Below are 17,058 nucleotides of genomic sequence, written 5' to 3' on the forward strand. Positions count from 1 at the left end.
AATAGGATATAAAGTGGCAAGGAGTTCCACTCCAGAACGGCTCTGAACAGTGTCGACTCCACTGACGTCAGAAAAGAAAATACAAAAAGTTTGGAGACTTATTTACAATAATATTCCTGACCAAGTTCTACAAAACATAAAGCTATAATAACCTTGGTGAGAACACGTTGACCCTCTCCCCTACAGTGTTTCAGATGAGAACGTCTGCAGACTTTTATGATGACGATGCATTCTGACTCTGACGTCCAGTAACAGTGAAACCTTTGAAACGTTGATGAGCTTTGTGCTCAGTGAGAGATGATGAGAACATCACAAAGGATTCTTTACAGCACATTAAGGACTCTTTTGTCCCGTGTGGACACATGAACAGGCAGGTTTCATCTTAGAGCAGCATTTAAACCAATGGATTCTTGGTGAATGGCCCTGGCCTGTGAATCCAATATGGAGTAAAGCTGGAGGCCTGTAAAGAAACAGGAATGGCTGTTTTTCTCCTTTTTTTTTTTTTTTTTTTTTTTGCTGCCGCCTCTCTAATTGTCTCTGGCTGTGTTCGACAGAGCCTTTTTGAAGGACAGGGTCTCTCATTAGGCATTCACACCCAGGGCTCGCTCCAATTGGGCTGCCTAAGGAATCTGAAGGCAATGCAATTGTGTAATTTGCACACAAAGTGGTCTGGATTGATCCAAAATAAACCTCTCAACTTTAAATGTGGAGGGGGAGAGGGAGGGCGTATAATTGCATCATTTAGTGAATTGATTGGCTGAGAGTCGATGGAAGGGAATCAGGAAGCAGCAGATAAACGGTGACAGCAGCGCCTTTTAGAGCGGGGACCCATCGACGCACACACACACACACACACACACACACACGAACACACACATAGACACATAGGTTTTAAGGCACTGAAGCAAAGATGTACACACACTGAAAAAAAGAACACACCTAGAGACACAAACACAGATAAACCGAGACACAAACATATAGAAACAGACATGAGAACACACACACAGTAACACACACACACACACACACACACACACACACACAGAGTCAGATTAGACAGCACAAAGAGAGCCCAGGTCCACATCACAGCGCCAGCGCTGCAGGGCGGGACAATGGAAGGCAGAATTAGAGGTAACAATAGATTTCATTAAGCCAAACTAGACTTAACGAGACAATCGATACGTCATAATTAAAGCGAGGAGGCTGAGAGCGACTTAGACTCTAAATGATGACTGCTCTTATTAAGATGGAGCAGATAGAGAAAGGCTGTGTGACAATGGAGCTCTATAACTAGCTACCACAGCAGGCCTTTTGTGCTCACGCTGGCCTTTCACCGAGACAGATAGATAGGAGAGAGGAGGGAGGAGAGGAGAGGAAACGAGGGGAGAGGAGAAGACAAGAGGAAAGGAAAGGAGACATGAGGACATGAGGACATGTCTCTCAGTTGGCTGCAGCAGCAGAAAGGAAGAGCTGGTGTGTGATGATGTGAAGGATGACTTCTAGTCTCTTCTACACACACATCTTTCACTCCAACACCTTTTCTTTCTTTCATTCGTCTCCTGAACAACTTTACATTGAGCGTGTTTGTGTCATATTTACATTTAGTCATTTATCAGACGCTTTTATCCAAAGCGACTTACAGGAAAAAAGGAATAATCAAGGTATAGTACAGTAAGAGGCGTTAGTGCAGCTATCAGGTCTAGTGATGATTCTTTAAAGAGTAGAGTTGTGGTGTGGTGCTGGGAGCAGTGTTTGTACACTTTTTCAGTGGTCAAATTCAAGCACTTTTCAAGGACTTTGAAGGTCCATTTTCAAGTTTTAGATGAGTACTTCGACACTAAAAGGGGTAATTTCACTTAACCATACCATCAGCAATGGTATTACACTTTTAACAACTAAAAGTAGTTTGTTAGTCTCATAAAACATACTGGTATGGGAATCTAGGGGCTAGGAGCAAAAGTAAGCTCCAAAAAAATCACCAACGGGCAGCTGGTGGAACTATACACGACCCAAACTAGGAGGAAAGCCCCACAAATAGGCCTTAATAATACTTCAGGAGCCCTCACATCCACTAGGAATTAGAAAAACTCCCTTCAGTAAGAAGATACAGGGTAGAGCAACAAGAAACATCTCAGAAACAAGAAGACGCAGACGAGACGCAGGCGGATCGGTCTTCATTTCAGATTAGAGGCTATACAAAATGAATTGAAAATGTGGTTATCTACAGTCAGCTTGCAAGAGAAATACAGTAAGAATTTCAAGCATTTACAAACACTTAATCACTTTTCAAACCTTGAAATTCATCGTTAAAATTCAAGCATTTTCAAGGATTTCAAGCATCCGTACAAACCCTGTAGGAGAGAAGATGCTCTCTGAAGAGCCTTCAGGTCTTCAGGAGGTTTTTAAAGGTAGAGAGGGACGCCCCTGCTCTGGTAGGAACAGGTAATGGTTCCACCAACAGGGAACAAGAAATGCAAAGAGTCTGGATTGTCTTGGACCAACAGATGGCAGAGTCAGGCGTCGGTCATTGGAAGAGCGCAGTGGTGGTGAGGTAGCATATGTCTGAATCAGGGCGTTCAGGTAGCTGGGTTCAGTACCAGAGACTGTGTAGACCAGCATTAGAGATCTGGATTTGATGCTGCAACAGGTAGCCAGTGGAGCTGGAGGAGCAGCGGTGTGACCTGTGACCTTTTTGGCTGGTTGTAGTTCAGTTTTTGCTGGTTGTTTTTTAGAAGTGTGTTGAGGTGAACTTACCCTTCACTCTGTCCCTGTTAAAGACAGGAGGGGAGGAGGAGGAGAAAGAGGAGGAGGAGGAGAACTGTGTCACACACAGGTCAAACACCTCCACCCTCAGGCTAAGTGCTACATCAATGTGTTCTCACACAATCACAGGCCTATCTCCTTCATCTGCCTTGATTCCCAGTTTAATTAGCTGGGAGCATTAATAGACTGGTTCATGTTTCTGTCTGCTCTGGAGACAGATGGTCCACATTTAAATCATTCATGTTTCTTTAACTTCATACAAACTTAATTAAATATTTGAACATTTAAACCATGGGTTTCAAACTCGGGGCGTGGGCCAATTGCGGCCCTCATGACGATATTTTGTGGCCCCCACCTTGATATGAAAGTTTAATGTGAGTTTTATATGAATGGCACTTTACCGTGTTGTGTGTGGAAGGTCCCTTTAATTACTTTTTTTGGTAATTTCGTGTCTTTTTTTAATAATTCTGTGTCTTTTTTTGGTAGTTTTGTGTCTTTTTTTTTTAGTAATTTTGTGTATTTTTAAAAAAAGTTTTTGTCTCTTTTTTGGTAAGTCTGTGTCTTTTTTTTGGTCATTTTGTTTCATCTTTAAGTAATTAAATTTTTTTTCTGTCATTTTCTGTCTTTTCTGGTCATTTTGTGTCTTTTTTTTGGTCATTTTGTCTCTTTTTTTTAAAGTAATTTTGTGGGGGTTTTTTTGGTTATTTTGATACTACCTCCAGCGGCCCCCAGGTAATTTGAGTTTGAGACCCCTGATTTAAACAAAGAAAGAGATGGTGTTCTGATATGATAAATGTGATGCTGGCTAATTAACACTACACACACTGTTGACCTTTACCTGAATGTAAACTGGGCATTTTGTTACTCTTACACACTATTAAAGATTTATTTTGGTCATCACAGTCACAGAATAGATAAATAAATAAATCAGAAAAAAGGGAAAAATAAATAAAAATATTACATTTGACTTTTTTTTTAGTTTGACTTGACCTGAACCCTTTGAACCCTGTGTTATTTAAAAGATCACTAACAATCCTCCATTTATCATAGAAATAACCTGTAAAAACAGATGATATCGTCAGAGTTTGAACTTTCCGACGCTCCTTGAACGCATCATCAGCTCTAAAAGTGACCGTTACTTGTGTTAAATGTTGATATTTGTGTCAGAATCTCTTTATTCTCCATGTGTCATTTAAAATAAACCAGATCCTGTTAAAAACATTAAATTCTGCTGTGTACACAGAGCAGAGAGGAGAGGACAGGAGATCAATCAGTTGAAGTGTCTACGAACAGTTGAAGTGGTGGGAAATCAAAGTGACAAAGACCTGAAAAACTGGTCTGTTTGAAGTGTCAGTTCAAGTTGAAATGAAACGTCCGTAATTATCGGTTGAAATGACACAAAGCAAAGCATTCTGCAGCAGATTAACCTCAACAGTGACAACTAAAGAGCACATAAGTGTAGCTGTGTGGGCTCATTGGGATATACACACTGTGTTAATTAACTCATTCAATAAAGAGGAAATAGCCTCTTGAAAAACATGCAGGCTACAGAGCTGCAGGACAGCTTAGCTCTGGACCAATCACAGGAGAGAACAACAGCAGCAGGAAATGAGAAGAGCCACTTCCATCTGAGAGAATATCTGGCGTCCTTCATGGAGATCTGAGTGTCTCATTTAACCTCGACTTCAAATGCAGAAAGATCATGTACTCTAGGACTAAAAAGTTGCAAATCTACGAGAGAAAAGACGCATATTTATGAGATTAAAATTGGCAAATATACTAGAAAAAAGTAGCAGTTTTGTGAGATAAAAAGTGACAAATCTAGAAGAAAAAAGTGGCAGATTTATGAGATTAAAAGTCGCAAATCAACGAGAGAACAAAAGTTGCTGATTTATGCGTTTAAAAGTGGCAAATCTATGAGAAAAAAGTCACAGTTGTGAGATTAAAAATTGCAAAATTTTGCAAATTTTTAGTCCAATATTCACTCAAATAACCATTTGAGTGAATATTGGACTAAAAAATAGCAAAATTTTGCAATTTTTAATGGAAACCCGGCTAATGTCTTTGTTTGGTGCTTCTTGTCTCAGCCTCTTTTCTGAAAGCAGGTTAATAATGATGAGTTCTGGTCATTTTTGCCTTCCTGCTCAGTCTGTGTATTTTTTAATTTAATTCTATGGAGTTTTGGGCTATTTTGTCCATTTTTTAATCCTTTTCATCCTGCCTGTATACACCACTTAAAAATTTTTTAAATGCCATGTTGGTCACCTATATGACCTAATTATAATTGTTTTTTTTATTCTGACTTACTGGATCAACATTTTGAACCAATTTTGGTCATTTTGTGTATTTTTTTCATCATTTTGTGTATTTTTTAGTCATTTTGTGTCATTTTCTGTCTTTTTTAGTCCTTTAGTCCAACATAAAATGTGATTTTGAATCTTTTTTTAAACTTTCAAAACACTATCATGCTCAATAAAGAATTTAAATGTTGCAAATGTGAACAAAGGCCAGCGGATTACTTCTTCATGATGTCACAATGTAAAAACAAAGCAAAACGAACTAGCCGTTATCCACACTTTACCTCTTATATGTAATATATGATTGCACTTTCAACTGGCTTCCTCAGCTTGTCTACATATCATATATAAATAAAGTTATTACTGTAAATAAAACATGTGTATTTTCAATAAATAGATAGACTCCAGAGGGTTAAACATGAACTGTGTGAACCTTTCAGCGTAACATACCATGAATGGAAACACTGTGAACCTTATTAATAAGTAATAGAAACGTTGTACTCATTCTTTTAGAGGGTGTAGAAGCTGCCGGACATTTATCTTTCTATTCTCCATAATAGGTAAAAGAACACAATGGGCAGCCGGCAATTTTTTGCACATTTTTTGTCCAAAATGTATACATTTGAGTGAATATTGGACTAAAAATTTGCATAATTTTGCAATTTTTAATGGAAACTCGGCTAATGTCTCTGGCTACAGCTTATAGACTTCAGTCTTTCTTTGTTTGGTGCTTCTTGTCTCAGCCTCTTTTCTCCAATCAGGTTAATAATGATGAGGTCTGGTCATTTTTGTCTGTGTGTTCATGAATTTAACCTCACATACAGGTGTAAAGTGTGAGGTGTGAATAGTAATAGTTTTCATTGTAGAAAGAAAATTCACAATTTAAAAATGGTTTAGAAACATGAATTGCACTGTCTTTCTCAGCTTGTCTACATATCATATATAAATTAAGTTATTACTGTAAATAAAACGTGTATTTTCAATAAATAGATGGACTCCAGAGGGTTAAACATGAACTGTGTGAACCTTTCAGTGTAACATACCATGAATGGAAACACTATGAACCTTATTAATAAGTAATAGAAACGTTGTACTCATTCTTTTAGAGGGTGTAGAAGCTGCCGGACATTTATCTTTCTATTCTCCATAATAGGTAAAAGAACACAATGGAGCCGGCACATTTACAGTCTGACTTCCACTCTGACTGGATCTAATAAGATCCGTTTCACCCGTCATTGACTGGGACTCGGAGGCCAGCAGGACTTGTGCTGCAGGAGAAAGACTTGCTATTGTCACTCTGCAGCAGGTGAAGGTGGAGAATACATGAGTGGATGAAGCTGCATAATGTGTCCTATTGAAAGCCAGTGAACACATTAGAATATTAGTACGACTGTGTCTGCTCTCTTTCTTTTCTTTTTTACGTGTATATATTCTCACTATCTCTGTATTAATGATATAAATGAGATCTGAGAGAGAAAAGTGAATGAGATGGAATCACTCTGAGTCTGTGGTTATAACTGTGGTTATATCAGCTCAATGGGGCTTCATTAAACGCCTTTATTAAGCTCCTGTGATGATTTGCTGCCAAATCAGTGAGAAAATATCATCAACTGTCTTCACTGACTTAATTAACTGTACATGATATAATAATTATTGTATCAAAACTATATTCTATTACAAAATGTTCCTTACATTAAACTGTTGCTATTTAATAATATGTTGTTAACTGTTCTTTATACAAACGACAGCTTATTAGGGCAAAGTATGAAAAACGAATAAAATACGGACCCAGGGGAGGGGGGGAATATTTTGCAAATCTACTAGAATAAATTTGCAGATTTATGAGATTAAAGTCGCAAATCTACGAGAGGAAAGGTGCATATTTATGAGATTAAAAGTTGTAAATATACTACAAAAAAGTAGCAGATTTATGAGATAAAAAGTGGCAAATCAACGAGAGAACAAAAGTTGCTGATTTATGCGTTTAAAAGTGGCAAATCTATGAGAAAAAAGTAACAGTTGTGAGATTAAAAATTGCAAAATTTTGCAAATTTTTAGTCCAATATTCACTCAAATGTATGTTCACACATGATGTGAACATACATTTGAGTGAATATTGGACTAAAAATTTGCAACATTTTGCAATTTTTAATGGAAACTAATGTCTAATGTCTCTGGTTAGAGGTTACTAAACTTCAGACTTTCTTTGTTTGGTGCTTCTTGTATCAGCCTCTTTTCTCTAATCAGGTTAATAATGATGAGGTCTGGTAATGTTTGCCTTCCTGCTCAGTCTGTGTATTTATGAATTTAACTACGGAGTTTTAAAGTAAAAAAGTAAGAAAAAAGTTGCAGATTTATGAGATCAAATCTAGAAGAAAAAAGTTGCATTTATGAGATTAAAAGTGGCAAATATACTACAAAAAAGTAGCAGATTTATAAGACTAAAAGTGGCAAATCTACGAGAAAAAAATTGCAGATTCATGAGATTTAAAGTGGCAAATCAACAACAGAACAAAAGTTGCTGATTTATGCGTTTAAAAGTGGCAAATTTACAGGAAAAAACTCACAGATTTATGAGATTAAAAGTGGTAAATATACTAGAAAAAAAGTAGCAGATTTATGAGATAAAAAGTGACAAATCTAGGAGAAAAAGGTCACAGATATGAGATTAAAAGTGACAAATTTAAGAGAAAAAAATCACAGATTTATACGATTAAAAGTGGCAAATCTATGAGAAAAATGTAGCAGATTTGAGACAAAGAAAAGGGACTACATCACCATAGAAGCCGCAGCCCAGAATCACCAGATTATCAGACGTATCAGGACTTTGAAGAGACATTGCTGTGAATTGGGCCTATTCAGAAGCAAACACTGTACTAATTTGGATCCTTTTCTGCATCAGGAACTAAAAACCCAGTGGACAGATTGGTTATATCTAAAGACAATTCAAATGGAACGTGTCATCAAATCAATTGATCCTCAAGGTCTGCAGCTTTAAAGGGCCTAACATGTGATGTGTGTTATTGTGAGGACCCTGTGAGGACCTGTGAGGACCTGTGAGGACCTGTGAACCCGTGCTGACCCCGGCTGTGCAGGCCGCTGGTTCACTGTGAAAACACAAGAAGAGATATTGCTGATATGGAAACAGTGCTGACAATAAACTGTCTTTGTCTTCCTATCTGCCCATCTCTCTCTCCCTCTCCATCTCCTTCAGACCACTATCATTTCTGAATTATATTTTACGGCTCATTAAGCAGCCGTAGTGCTGGAGAGCAGAGACAGAAGCCAGAAGAGGGGAGCAGGAGGAGCAGGAGGAGCAGGAGGAGGAGGAGGAGGAGGAGGAGGAGGGAGGGATGAAAAAGAAACTGGAGAGACACTGAGAGGCTGCTGGAGGTGAAAACCTCCTGAAAACATACAGTATTTAATGAAAAGACGTGTTTAATTAGCACCAATTAACACACAGATGGCACTCAGCGTGGACGGACACGTTTCATGAGTCAGATTGATATATATATATATATATATATATATATATATATATATATATATATATATATATATATATATATATATATATATATATATATATAGCAGAGGCCCCGCAACTTTCATTTTATCCTGATACTTAAGTCACGATACGATATTATTGAAATTTTAGTAGCAGAAGTAGCAGATTTATGAGATCAAAGTCTCAAATCTACAAGAGAAAAGTCACATGTATATGAGATAAAAAGTGGCAAGTATACTAGAAAAAAGTAGCAGATTTGTGAGATAAAAAAGTGGCAAATTTAGATGAAAAAGTCACATAAATATGATATAAAAAAGTGGCAAATATACTAGAAAAAGCAGCAGATTTGTGAGATAAAAGTGGCAAATATACTAGAAAAAAGTAGCAGACTTGTGAGATGAAATAGTGGCAAATCTATAAGAAAAAAGTCGCAGATTTATGACATAAAAAGTGGCAAATCTACGAGAGAAAAGTCACATGTATATGAGATTAAAAGTGGCAAATATACTAGAAAAAAGCAGCAGATTTATGAGATTAAAGTCGCAAATCTACGAGAGAAAAAATGTCATATTTATGAGATAAAAAGTGGCAAATATACTAGAAAAAAGTAGCAGATTTGTGAGATTAAAAGTGGCAAATCTAGAAGAAAAAAATTGCAGATTTAATGTTTAATTTTACCACTTATTTCTGATGCAATTTGACAGTGTTTTACTGTAATTTCTACAACCATTTTTTACAGTGTACTCAGCTCATGTGATATTTGTCCTGGTGTTTTTTTTTTTTGCTATTAAAATCATAATCGTTTCCCTTATAATGCGAGAGGAAATAATCATTCTTATAAATTCATGTGAATCTCCTCGACAACTTCAAATGAGCTTATTTACAACCTGGTGTTATTGTCTTTATGTGTAAGAAACGTGATGATGAGGCTTTAATATCTGCCTCTCTGTGTGTTTAACCTTGCACGGCTGCATTAAAGTGACTCGGATGCTGTTTAAGACATGAGACAACATGTAAAAAAATGGCACCACATCAACATAATGAAAGAGGATTTATATGATAATTATGAGTATTAGTAACTGGGCAGAATCCAGCTCTGAGACTCTGGCGATGATGATGATGATAATGGCTGTTGAAGGTGTTAGAATATTATTAGAATAAAATCTGTTATTCTGTCTCTGTTGACGAACGTCACTATCTAGACCAGGGATGGGCAACTGGAGGCCCGGGGGCCACATACGGCCCATACCCCTCACTTGAAGTGGCCCTCAGTACAACTGGGCATGAAAACTTAAAAGTGCAGTGTAAAAATGCACAAAATTACTTCTTGCAATTAATGTTGGTCTGCTGTTATTGCACTGAAAAAAAAAAATCATAGTAAGTGGTTATTTTTTATTTGCTTCAAACCTTTTGTATTCCTATTTATACTGTTATACATGCATTTGAGCATGAAATATGTTAAGTTACTGCACTGTAAACATATTTAAAATTGCAGTTTCATCATATCTGGTTAAGTGCACGCTCCTATATGTGATATGATGTGATATGAAAGTTTATTGTGTTATTGTGAGTTTTATTTGAATGGCACTTTACCGTGTTGTCTGTGGAAGGTCCCTTTAATTACTTTTTTGGGGTAATTTTGTGTCTTCATTTTTGGTAATTTTGTGTCTTTTTTAATAATTTTGTGTCTTTTTTGGTCATTTTGTGTCTTTTTAAGTAATTTTGTGTCTTTTTTGTGTCATTTTGTGTCTTTTTTGATTATTTTGTGTCTTTTTAAGTAAATTAGTTTTTTTCTGTCTTTTTTTTAGTCATTTTGTGTCTTTTTAAGTAAATTAGTTTTTTCTGTCATTTTGTGTCTTTTTTTAGTAATTTTGTGCATTTTTTGTTCATTTTGTGTCTTTTTTTTTATAATTCTGTGTCTTTGTTTTGTTCATTTTGTGTCTTTTTAAGTAAATTAGTTTTTTCTGTCATTTTGTGTCTTTTTTAGTAATTTTGTGCATTTTTTTGTTCATTTTTGTGTCTTTTTTTTATAATTCTGTGTCTTTTTTTTTGTTCATTTTGTGTCTTTTTAAGTAAATTAGTTTTTTCTGTCATTTTGTGTCTTTTTTTAGTAATTTTGTGTATTTTTTGGTCATTTTGATACTGCGGCCCCCAGGTAATTTGAATTTGAGACCCCTGATCAACATAATAAAAGAGGACTTTTGATAATAATTATGAGTATTAGTAACTGGGCAGTATCCAACTCTGAGACTCTGGTGGTGCTGCTGCTGCTGCTGCTGCTGATGATGATGATGATGATGATGATGATGGCTCCTGGCTGCTGCAGCGTCCTGATGTTTCTTCTCCCTGTTTAAATTCTCCACCTCTGCAGGTCCTTGCAGCCACAAGGTCACAGTGTGTTTTTAATTGTGGTGCCCCTCACCCCCCCCCCCCCCCCCCCCCCCCCCCCCCCCGCCTCCTCCCAACACCCCACCACCCCCCTCAGCCCAAATGATGAACGACTGCACCTTGTGAAAAGGGCCCTCTCCAATAAACAAGCTTATCTCTCCTCTCTCTCTCGGCCGCTGCCTGTGAATAATGAGCTCTGGGTATCACTGTTAATCACTATAATTGTTAATGTTAAGAGGGGGCCGCTTGCTAGTTGCCCGACGCCCCCACGCCTTTATTGATTTCATTTTTTTACATTAAAACGCTGCATGCCTTTGTCAGAGCGGTGGGTCACCCCCCCCCCCCCCCCCCTCAAACACCCCCCAGAGAAGCTAATTAGTTATTTAGCGGCCTGTGTGTGTGTGTGTGTGTGATGGTGTGTACGTGGACGCAGCAGAGCTAAAGCCTGTTATCAGGACCTGATAAAGGGAATTGGTTGTCCCGCAGTAGCTGTGAGAGGCTACGGCTGATAGCAGCGTGGCTATTATAGAGAGGACAGACACGTGATGCTCACACACACATTTATTCACACACTGCTGCAAACATATACATGTAAATACAGCCAGGACCCGTTATACACAGAGGAGGAATAATGTCCACGCAGCGGATCGTTCTCCCTGCAGGGAACATGCAACCTTCACTTTTTAAATTCAGTTCAGATCAATAAGTTAAAATCACTCAACAGCAGCAGTGGAAGAAGTATTCAGATCTTTTACTTAACCCTCTGGAGTTTGGGGCTATTTTGTCGGTTTTTGACTCCTTTTCATTCTGCCTAAACGACTTAAAAAGTGTTCACCATGACATGTTGGTATTGTTTTCAGCACAACCTCACCTATATGACCTGATTATTATTTTTTTCATTTTGATTTACTGGATCTACATTTTCAACACAAAAAACTCACACAAAAATACACCAAACACACACACACAAAAACAAATTAAAAAAAATAAAAACATGTAAAAGCACACTTAAAACACACCGAAAAAAACATAATTTTTTTTTTTACAAAAACCACACAAAATATTACAAAAAACACACATAAAACACACACAAAAACACACAAAAAACACAGAGACACACACACAAATTGACAAAAATCACACAAAAAACATTAAAGACGAAATATTGCATTAAAAACCTCTGCAAAACATACACTTGGTCAAGGTGTTTTTCTAAACGTTGCTGAAAAAGAGTTGATGCATTAAATTGGACATGGAAACTTGTGAGAAAGCCAAAATGCTGCTTCGTTTTTACGTGGTGACGTCATAAAGAAGTCATGCTCCAGAGCATGACTTCTTCATGATGTTACGAGCAGCATGTTTCCTGCTGTCAGCTTCTCTCTAAAGTTTTGGCTTTTCCAGAAGTTTCCATGTCCAATTTAATGAATCAACTCTTTCTCAGCAAAGGTAAAGAACACCTTGACCAACATGATTTTACTTTTTTTGCAGTGTGGATTCAGCGTTTTTCATGCAATCTTTTGTTTTTACTGTTTTTTTGTGTGTTTTTTGTCATTTCTTTGTGTTTTTTTTGTGTTTTTTTGTGTGTTTTTTGTGTGTTTTTTTTTTTGTAAAAAAAAAAAAGGTTTATTTTTTTTGCTCCAAAGGGTTAAAAACAATCTGCAACAATGAAAAGAAAAGCCCAGTCTGCAGGATTTGGCATTTCAACTCCTGCAAATAGTTAAGCCGACGTCAGCAGAAACAGTTTTTATTTGAATTTGCAATTTACAAGACTTACAAAACTGTAGTTTTGATCCATGTATTTATACCATAGACTGTATAAATTTATATTTATATTTATACGCTTGTTTGCACTCATGTTGGGATTGTGTGGTTTTGGTTTATTATGTGACATCAAGTTTCTTCACTGCTCAGCATGTTGACTGTATGTAAGATCTGCTGCTTTTCAAATCATTTACACTGTATGTGTATGTGTGTGTGTGTGTATGTGTGTGTGTGTGTGTGTGTGTGTGTGTGTGTGTGCTGTTAATTAAAAGCTGTGTGTGAGCTGAGGCGCTCCCTAAAGAGAACTTTAGTTTAGTAGAAGCATTAACCTTTCAGCTGACAGAGATCATGCAGCCGCAGCAACGATGACAGAATGATGATGAGACACTGTGTGTTATTAGTGTGTGTGTGTTTTGTTAATTAGTGGCAGTAATCAGATGCTGCTCATTACGTCCTCTCAACGCATGACTACAGACTCATGTATGTTCATCTCTCTCCGTGTGTGTGTGTGTGTGTGTGTGTGTGTGTGTTCTTGTACTTCCTACAAAGTGAGGACCGGAACACGTTTTTAACCAACAGAGTGAGGACATTTTTGCAAAGTGAGGACATTTCGGCCGGTCCTCACTTCTTTAAAGGCTTTTTTTAGATTTCAGACTTTGTTTTAAGGGTTAAAGGTTACATGATAATGATAATTAACTGAAACTGTATTGTGTGGTTACAAAACTAACTAAAATTATAGTGAAAATGTCCTTCGTTTTCGTCTTTGTCAACTTTTTTCATACATAATGAAGATGGATCAGACAAAGGAAATAAAGGCAAAATTTACTGTGACCTCTTTTAATCTCCCACCCAACAAATACCCCATTACGAAAAAATACAACTAATAAAAACTGAACTAAAACTAAAGCATTTCAAAAAAGAAATACTAAACTAAAACTAGCAAACTCATTCTAAAAACTAATTAAAACTAACTGAATTTGAAAACAAAAATTCACAAAAAAATTAAAATTTAAACTAATGAAAAATCCAAAACTATAATAACTTTGCAAGGGAATTCACTGTTACAATGAGGGTCCTCACAATGATAGAAGTACAAGAATGTGTGTGTGTTAATTATCATTATCATGTAACCTTTAACCCTTAAAACAAAGTCTGAAATCTCAAAAAAGCCTTTAAAGAAGTGAGGACTGGCCGAAATGTCCCCACTTTGCAAAAATGTCCTCACTCTGTTGGTTAAAAACGTGTTCTGGTCCTCACTATGTAGGAAGTACAAGAACACACACACACACACACACACACACGTCATGCCTCGGCGCTGCGATGGCGGTTCTAGATCTCTCATAATTAATTATCTCTCCCTGATCACAGGAACGCTCTAATTAGACAGACTCCTTCAATTACCGACCAGGAATTAGTCTTCCCCATGATACACCACACATTAACCACATCAACAGGCATTAGTGAGTCTGCTGTAACAGAACACACAGGAAGTGTTTGTTTCAGGAGGCGCTGCTCATGAATGAAATCAAACCGCAGCTTCTGTGTGCTGGTCAACGTCTGGAGAGCAACTTCTTAATGAAATAAGACTTTAGCAATAAAACAAGGGTTTCTCAGCTCGGTCTGTCTGTACTTGATATAATAATATAATATTCTATATAAATACAGAATGTGTAGGCAACAGGACCACATTATGGTAGAGGTGTGACTCAGCGTATCGGCCTCACGATACGGTTTTATCTTTTTTGTGTCTTTTTTTTGGTCATTTTGTGTCTTTTGTTATGTCTTTTTTAGTTATTTCGTGTCTTTTTTTTCTTCTTTTTTCTTTTTCTGTGTTTTTTTTTGGTCATTTTGTCTCCTCATTTGTTTCTTTTTTGGTCATTTTGTGTCTTTTTTTAGTCATTTTGTGTCTTTTTTTGTCTTTTTGTGCCTTTTTTGGTGATTTTGTGTCTTTTTTTGTTATTTTGTGTCTTTTTTTGGTCATTTTGTTTCTTTTTTTAGTCATTTTGTGTCTTTTTTTTTTTTTTTTGTCTGTTTGTGTCTTTTTTTAGTCATTTTGTGTCTTTTGTAGTCCAACATCAAATGTGATTTTGAATCTTTTTTTACTTTAAAAACACTATCATGCTCAATAAAGAATTTGAAATGTTGCAAATGTAACACCATGAAACATAAAAAACTAACTTTACAGCCTTATTTCGACAACTTCCTGACACGATATCCTGAGAAACTTGCCTATAGATTCCTTAGATCTTCTAGTTTCATATGATACCAGAATCTCCAGTATATTACTAAAAGTGAGCCCGCTATGGCCTCTGAAACGTCTGAACACTAAATATCGATACTTGGCGGCCATGAATTGATATAATATTGCCATGCAAAATATCTCAATACCACATATACATATTGATTATTTCCCTGAACTCTACATTATGGTATCAGAAGCTACTTGCTAACAGGACTTGAACAAGAACTGTCTCCTGGAAGAAGATACCTGTTAGTATCTGGATACTTAGTGTCTGTTACAGAACTAGAGGAATATCAACCTAACAACCTCCAGACTAAATCGTGGTCAGATGATATCAGATGTTCTGAGATTGGTTTGTTTTGTTGTTTTATTGGCTCTTTGAGCCTGATGTGTCCCTCCTCCAGTACTGTACATCTGATGATGTTATCTCTTTGGGACTTGGTGCTCCATCATCTTTCAAGAGTGTCTCTGTAAATACAACTGGATTAGACTTTACCTCTAATCCTTATGGGGATTAAATCAGTTGATCCAAACCTGCCAAATGTCAGAGCAGCTACAGTTGTTAATCTGAAGCTCAGTTTCTTCTCTCAGAGCTGTGAGGACGTCTCGTCCTGAAGCTCAATCTGACTCACCTGATGGAGGACTGGACCTGATTATCAAACGAGGCGTTTGATTGTGTTGCAATATGTAAATGTTGGCCTCTGAACAGTATCTCCATCTATATGACTCAATACTTGTTTGGGGCTGTTTGACTTGAACTACTGGAAATGGACTTTTCATCATATTCTAATGTATTGAGATGCACCTCTATCAATATAAAAAGCTACCGTGAGGACAGAAACACTGCAAATCAATTCAACTATTTTTAGCAATAAATAACAACAACATGATGATAACAACATGTACCTTCAGTGTTCAGTTGGAGCTTTATGAGCCTTCCTGTCTTTCTGCTTACGTATTTTTTTAACATATTTTTTGGAATTTATTAAATTTTTTTGGGTGCATTATTTCTGTAGTTTTTAGGGGGGGTTTACGTATGTTTTTGGCATTTTTACATATTTTTTGAGTATTTTTTAAGGTATTTTCCCGCATGATTTGGGCCTCTTTCTAACATATTTTTTCGGTATTTTTTTTACGTATCTTGGGGGTATTTTTTTTCCTTTTTTTTTTTTTTTTTTTAAACATATTTTTTGGGTATAATTGATGAATTTGGGGGTATTTTTACGCATTTTTAGACAGTTTTTTTTCCTTTTTTTAAAAATGTTTTTTAATTTGTTTTTTTTATGTATTTTCGGGGGGGGTACATATTTGTGGCCTTTTTAACATATTTACTGGGTATAATTTAAGTATTTTTGGTAATTATTTTTTTACATATTTACTTGGTATTTTGGGGACATTTTTAAAATATTTTTTTAGGTATTTTTACATATGTTTTTGACATTTTTAACATATATTTTTGGGTATTTTTCACGTATTATTTTAAGACTTCAGTGTTCAGCTGGAGCTTCATGAGCCTTCCTGTATATACTGAAGCTTCTCTGCTGAGCTCCAGTGGTGCAGTCGGTCAGCGCGCGGTACTTATAAGACAGATACCTGCAGAGTGATGCCGAGGTTGTGAGTTCGAGCCTCACCTGGAGCACCACAGTTTTACTCTGAAGAGACTCTGATCACAAGGAGAACGGCAGGTTAACTTTGTAAAATAAGAACTGTATGTGTGTCCGTGATCAACAGCACGCACTCAGACTTGGGAACACTTTCCCAGTTAGAAGTGGACAAGTAATAAACAGTTTACACGACATGATGTGAGTTCAAACCTCACCTGGAGCACCACAGATCAAATTAGAACACTGATCACCAGGAAATGTCAGGACTGAACTCAAGATGTTGACATTTACACAGAGGTGGGCAGAGTAGCCAAAAAATGTACTCAAGTAAAAGTACTGTTACTTAAGATTATAATTACTCAAATAAAAGTAAAAAGTACTCATAAAAATAATTACTCAAGTAAGAGTAAAAAAGTATGCAGTGAAAAGACTACTCAAGTACTCAAGAGTACAAGTACTGCGTTTCCTCCGGATTTATTTTTGAAAGCAACACAA

At 36.6% G+C, this 17,058-nt stretch overlaps 1 non-coding gene across 1 annotated transcript; it reads left to right on the plus strand.

Moving 5' to 3' along the window:
- The first annotated feature begins 16,504 nt into the window (after positions 1-16,504).
- On the plus strand, positions 16,505-16,598 carry trnai-uau (transfer RNA isoleucine (anticodon UAU)). The gene is made up of 2 exons: positions 16,505-16,542; positions 16,563-16,598. It is a non-coding gene; the product is annotated as a tRNA-Ile (tRNA).
- The last annotated feature ends 460 nt before the right edge of the window (positions 16,599-17,058 follow it).

The sequence above is a fragment of the Centropristis striata genome, chromosome 12 (genome assembly GCF_030273125.1).
Source record: "Centropristis striata isolate RG_2023a ecotype Rhode Island chromosome 12, C.striata_1.0, whole genome shotgun sequence".
Classification (NCBI taxonomy): Eukaryota; Metazoa; Chordata; class Actinopteri; order Perciformes; family Serranidae; genus Centropristis; species Centropristis striata.